Below are 6759 nucleotides of genomic sequence, written 5' to 3'. Positions count from 1 at the left end.
AATAGTAGTTTTCTCCCGCGAAAAACTCGCCCTTATACGCGTCTCTACGTTCACTTTGTATGGGATCTTGTCGCCCCGTCGCGTTTGGTGTGAACGCACAATGCGATTCTTCCTCGGCGGCGACATGTTTGCTGCGTTCTGAACCAAATCAAAGCAGCGTGTGTGTGACGTCACGACGCATTTGCCGCGACCGGAACCGATAAGCGGAATCGTTAAGCAGGCTTGCTAACGATTCCAAGGAATCGGTTGACTCGGAACCGGTTCTGAACAAGAACCGGTTCTCGATTCCCATCCCTAGTGAAAATCTATTGTTGGATTTGGACGGGGAGGACGGGGAAATGTGTGTAACCAGTAGTTGCTCAAGATAAGCTGGGAATATTTTGACTCTAGCAAACGCACCCTACATGTCAGAAATAAAACTTCAAATTCATGTTGGTTGTTGTGATTTGTTTACTAACCCAAGTGTTGTTATACTAAAGTAGGCCTACTGTATAAGATAAACACTTATTTCAACTGGGGAGAAAAGAGAGTACAAACACTTGTTATGCTGAGCTACTGTAATTAGCTAATGTTTTTATGCTGTACAGTAATATACAAATGATCAGTTTGAAAAAACGAGGGCAGAAGTCTAAACCAAGTCTAGCCAACGTATCACAGGGATATGTTTACACAAAGTTTGCTCGCGCTACCACTCGCGCTGGGACCATGGGTCCTACCCCCTCCAAACGGAAACAGGCGGGCGGTGCAGCGGGCGCAATGCACTGTGGTAGTTTGAGGATTTCTTACTTTTGAGCCAGAGAGACACTTTCTGCCTTTTCTCAGGCTAGAATGAACCGATTTCAATTTTCTTTGCACATTTGTAATACATAGAATTATTGACATCACATAACCTTCATATCTCCACCGGTGAAGTATCCCTTTAAAATAGTTGCGGCACAACATTTACGTTCAGCTCCACATAAATAATAATAAACCAACATTCAAACAGCATGTCAACCCACATCCGTAGCTCAGATATAATAACACACATTGCTAGACACCCTGCTTGCATTGAAATGAACTGGCTATCCATAACTGATAAAGTCCTTGAATTGAAGAGTAGCTTGAGAGCCCCCCATCGGCGCCCTATGCTTGGGCGCTGGGGCTCTGCGGGTTAGGCATGGGATGCACTGCTCGCACCACTGTTGAATATCTTTAAACATTGAGGGCCAATAACAAGTTTGCCTTGCCCGTTCCCATACTCGCTCCGCAGAAAAGTGTGCAGAGGCAGGACCCCCGTGTAGGTGCTGCAGCACATCAGGGACCAGTGAGGAGGGCAGGACAACCTGACAAATGTCACCCCACCCCCGTGCAGGAAGATTTCATTGTCCGGCAGAGCAGACAATTTTTTAACAGGAGGGCGGGGATATTCAGTCCAACATTTCCAACATTGCAGAGATCTACCTTTCATGTGCCCCCGCGGCGGTGGAAAACCACTCTCCTCAATCCATTGCAACACTGCACTTGTGTCAGTAATGGTTTTTGCAGCTCTCTTAATCCAGTCCCGTCATGTGAAAGTGCATGCATGAAAGACATGTCAGACTCACTGTCTGTGTCCACTTGCTGCCCTGTGGTGAGGTCAGAGGTGCAGGGGTCCACAGCAGATGGCGGAGATGAGAACATGTCTGACAGGGGAACCAATGGCTCGGTGTCTGAGCCAACAGAATTCACCTGAGCAGCTGTCTCCTGATGGGTGTTATTCACCACACCAGAACCTGGGTTTTGAGGCCGCCTTGAGAGAGCATCAGCGTTGACATGCTGCTGACCCTCTTTGTGCTGCATGACCCAGTTAAAAGGGTCATGTGGGGTCCTTGTCAATCGACATGCTGCGAAGAACCAGCAGAGGCTTATGGTCAGTTATAATGGTGAAGGCGGCTGATCCAATGTAGTGTCTGAACTGGTGTACAGCCCACACCACAGCCCCCAACTCTCTGTCGAATGTGGAGAAGCATTTTTCGGTCGGAGCCAGCGTCTGACTAGCATACACCACCACTCTCTCCAGCCCTTCCCTGTCCTGAGCCACCACAGCCCCCACAGCATCCATAAAGGCATCTGTATACACTTTAAAGGGAACATAAAAGTCTGGCATTGTGACAATTGGGGCAGATGAAAGTACTCCCTTCAAATATTCAAAGGCTTCATCACATTCCGTTGTCCACTGGAACGGTATGTCTTTGCATGTTAAGCGGTGCAGAGGAGCTGCACGCCAGGAAAAACCCATGGCAAAAAGTCTATAGTATGAGCAAAGGCCGACAAATGCTCTCACCAGAGTCTTTGGTGTGGGACACGTTCTGACTTTGTCTGTGTTTTGAGGGTCTGGCTGCAGGCCATGGCGGGACACAACATGGCCGAGGAATACCACATGATCTTGGGCAAGATGACATTTTTTAGGGTTTAACCTGAGGCCTGCTGATTGAATCCTGGAAAGCACTTCACGCAGAGAGGAAATATGTCCCTCAAAGGTGGGACTGTAGATCAGCACATCATCGAGATTGACCATGCACACCTGCCAGGGAAGCCCTCTTCTGTCACGGTCTGTCCGTCACGCCCCTTTCACCCTCGCAGCTGGGCTGTGTCAGGTGGTTAGTGGAGCCTTTTATTTAGCTGAACACTGTTCACCTGTTGCCAGATTGTCTTCGCTGTTAGGTTCATGCAAGTCTCTCCAGCTATTCGCCTGTCTCCTGTTCCTGGTTTCCCGATCCTGCCTGTTCTCGACTACGTTCCCCGCCTCGTCCTACTGGATCCTCGTTCGCCTGTCTCCTGTCCCGGCTTCCCGACCCTGCCTGTCCCCGACTACGTTCCCCGTCTCGTCCTTCTGGATCCTCATTCGCCTGTCTCCTGTCCCGGCTTCCCGACCCTGCCAGTCCCCGACTACGTTCCCCGTCCCCGACTACGTTTCCCGTCTCGTCCCCGTTGATTTGCTTGACGAAGTAAAGATCGGAATATCATTGTGTTTGCTTGTCTCTGAGTCGTGCTTTTGGGTTCTAATCTGCCAGTCTCCTCGGTGGAGCGTGAGAGTACAATCTGGCCACAACGTGAACCCAGCCGACTCAGATTCTTTCCAGAATGAACTACAGGCGCAAGGCAGCGTCCTGCAACGCCATGACCAACAACTTACCACCATGGCGGAGGGTCTGCAGAAGCTGGTCGCTCGCCATGAGAGCAGCATGGAATCGGTCCGGGATCACTTGCGGAGGTTACCCGTCGCCGCTCCTCATCCCGGTTCCTCTTCGACGTCTGAGGCTCGTGTGCCCCCTCCGGAGCGCTGCCCCGGGGCTCCTGGTTCTTGCCGCCCCTTCCTGGTGCAGTGCTCCCTCTCCTTTGAACTCCAACCCTCAGCCTTTTCCACTGAGCGGTCCCGGGTGGCTTACATTGTCTCTCTGCTCACCGGAAGAGCCAGGGACTGGAGAACCCCCGAATGGGAGAGGGACTCGCCTATCTGCGCTTCGGTTAGTGCTTTCTCTACGGAGTTCCGTAAGGTTTTTGATCATGAGACTCCAGGTAGGGAGGCAGCTCGGGGGTTGCTGAATCTAACCCAAGGTGGGAGAACCGTCGCGGACTACGCTATCGAGTTCCGCACTATCGCGGCTGATAGTAGCTGGAACACCCCCTCCCTCCTAGACGCTTTCTACCATGGGCTCTCCGGCCGCATCAAGGATGAGCTGGCAGCCCGGGATCTCCCTACTGACCTGGACCACCTGGTAGCCCTTGCCGTTCGCAACGACGGACGTCTCAGGGAACGGTGGAGGGAGAGAGCCCAGGTTTCAGTCTCTCCAGCGCTGTCCCATTCTCGAGATCCCCAGCCACCTCCAACTTCTCAGCACGCCCCTAGTGGCTCACCTGAGCCTATGCAGCTGGGTCGGTCTCAGCTATCCATGGAGGAGAGGCAGCGCCGTTTACGTGCGAACCACTGCATGTACTGCGGTCAGGATGGCCATTTTGTTTCTACTTGTCCAGTAAAAGGCAGGGCTCACCAGTCATCCAGAGGGCGCTGGTGAGTCGGACCGTGAACTTTGAAATGCCCTCTCGACCTCTGCTCAAAGCTCGTTTCCACTACTCCGGGCAGGACCACATTCAGTGTCCTCATTGACTCCGGTGCCGACGCCAATCTCATGGACATGTCGCTGGCCACCCAACTGGAGATTGATCGCGAGCTCCTGGAGAAACCCATCCTCGCCACGGCCCTTGACGGCCGTCTTCTTTGCCGGGTTACCCATCGATCAGTCCCCCTCCAAATGAGCATGTCAGGTAATCACACCGAGACACTTGCCTTTCACCTCATTCACTCTCCACAACAGCCAGTCATACTGGGGTATCCTTGGTTAAGAAGACACAATCCACAAATAGACTGATCTACAGGAACCATCCGACAATGGAGTACACACTGTCATGCTGTCTGTCTTGAAGCTGCATTGCTTCCTGGCATGTCGCCCCCTAGAGGGGGGCTCTACTCCTTGTCTGCTCCGGAAAACAGAGCCATGGAGCAGTACATCCAGGGGTCACTGGCAGCAGGGATCATCCGGCCTTCCTCGTCTCCTGCAGGAGCGGGGTTTTTCTTTTTTTCGAAGAAAGACAAGTCCCTGAGGCCGTGAATCGACTACAGGGGGCTCAACAACATAACTGTCAAGAACAGGTACCCCCTTCCACTCATCTCATCAGGCTTTGAACTTTTGCAAGGGGCCACCGTCTTCTCTAAGCTCGATCTCCGAAACGCCTACCACCTCGTACGCATCAGAGAGGGGGACGAGTGGAAGACGGCTTTTAATACAACTAGTGGGCACTATGAATACTTGGTCATGCCGTTTGGACTCACAAATGCTCCGGCGGTGTTTCAAGGTCTGTTAAACAATGTGCTTCGGGATATGCTCAACATCTGTGTGTTCGTCTATCTGGATGATATTCTAATTTTCTCTAAGACCAAACAGGATCATGTGCAGCACGTGCGTCGGGTGCTGCAGAGACTCCTGGAGAACCAGCTGTTCGTCAAGGCCGAGAAGTGTGAGTTCCATGTCCCAGAGGTATCGTTCCTGGGGTTCATCGTCGGTACAGGGAATGTTCAGATGGATCCGGCCAAGACGAGAGCAGTAACGGGTTGGTCCACTCCCTCAAACCACAAGGAACTTCAGCGGTTCCTTGGGTTCGCTAATTTCTACCGGCGATTTATCAGGAACTACAACTCGGTGGCAGCCCTCCTCACAGCACTCACCTCCCTAAGCGTCCCCTTCCGGTGGTCATCGGTGGCCGAGAGGGCGTTCGGTGAGTTAAAGGAACGCTTCACTTCTGCTCCCATTCTCGTCTTCCCAGACCCAGGCCGTCAATTCATCGTGGAGGTGGATGCCTCTGACACGGGGGTGGGAGCTATCCTCTTCTTCTCCCGCAAACTGTCTCCGGCGGAGAGGAATTATGACATTGGGAATCGGGAATTACTGGCGGTGAAACTGGCCCTTGAGGAGTGGAGACACTGGTTGGAAGGGGCAGAGCTACCGTTTGTGGTCTGGACAGATCACATGAACCTGGAATACATCCGTTCAGCCAAGCGTCTGACTTCCAGGCAAGCCAGATGGGCTCTTTTCTTTAACCGATTTGACTTTTCTCTTTCATACCGTCCAGGTCCCAAGAACCTTAAGCCAGACGCCCTATCCCGGCAGTACCAACCCGACAAGCCCCGCCCGGTCTCCTCCAACCCCTGCCGATTCCGCATCGCCCCTGGTCTCATATCGCTTTGGACTTTGTCACTGGACTACCTGCCTCTCATGGTAACACTGTCATCCTCACTGTTGTGGACCGTTTCTCTAAAACGGCACATTTAATCCCTTTACCCAAATGACCCACCGCCAGAGACACTGCAGAAATTATGTTAAAACATGTGTTCCGCCTGCATGGACTACCTTGTGACGAGGGCCACAATTTACCTCTCGTTTTTGGTCTGAGTTTTGTACCCTCCTAGGAGCCAAGGTCATCTGGATTCCACCCACAAACCAATGGTCAAGCTGAACGCATGAACCAGGAGATGGAGACTGCTCTGCGCTCTCCTCTCGCCTCTCGCAACCCATCCTCCTGGTCCAAACATCTCCTGTGGGTGGAGTATGCCCACAACACCCTTCCCAGTTCGGCCACTGGCCTCTCTCCCTTCCAGTGCTCCCAGGGGTTCCAGCCACCCCTCTTTCCCGAGCAAGAACGTGAGGCCAGGGTCCCCTCAGTCCAGGCATTTATTCGGAGATGCCGACACACCTGGAGGCAGGCTCGCTCGGTTCTTCTCCGCACCTCCGACCGCTACCGACGGTCCGCCAACCGACGTCGCACTCCGGCCCCCCGTTATACCCCAGGACAACGTGTCTGGCTGTCCACTCGTGATCTTCCGCTCCGTGTGGAGTCCAGGAAGTTGGCACCAAGGTTTGTGGGCCCGTTTCCCGTCTCCAGAATAATCAATCCTGTGGCCGTCCGTCTACGCCTACCACGATCAATGAAGATTCACCCCACATTTCATGTCTCCAAGCTGAAGCCTGTTTGTGAAAGCCCGCTTCAGCCCTCCTCCAGACCCCCTTCACCCCCCCGGCTCATCGATGGGGCGCCAGCCTACACCGTCCGTAGACTCATCAGGTCCCGACGCCGTGGAAGAGGCTTTCAGTATCTTGTGGACTGGAAGGGCTATGGTATCGAGGAGCGCTCCTGGGTGGCCGCCCGCAACATCTTAGACCCGTCCCTTATCAGGGACTTCCA

The sequence above is a fragment of the Gadus chalcogrammus genome, chromosome 8, assembly GCF_026213295.1.
Source record: "Gadus chalcogrammus isolate NIFS_2021 chromosome 8, NIFS_Gcha_1.0, whole genome shotgun sequence".
NCBI classification, from domain to species: domain Eukaryota; kingdom Metazoa; phylum Chordata; class Actinopteri; order Gadiformes; family Gadidae; genus Gadus; species Gadus chalcogrammus.
This window is presented reverse-complemented; position numbering follows the sequence as displayed.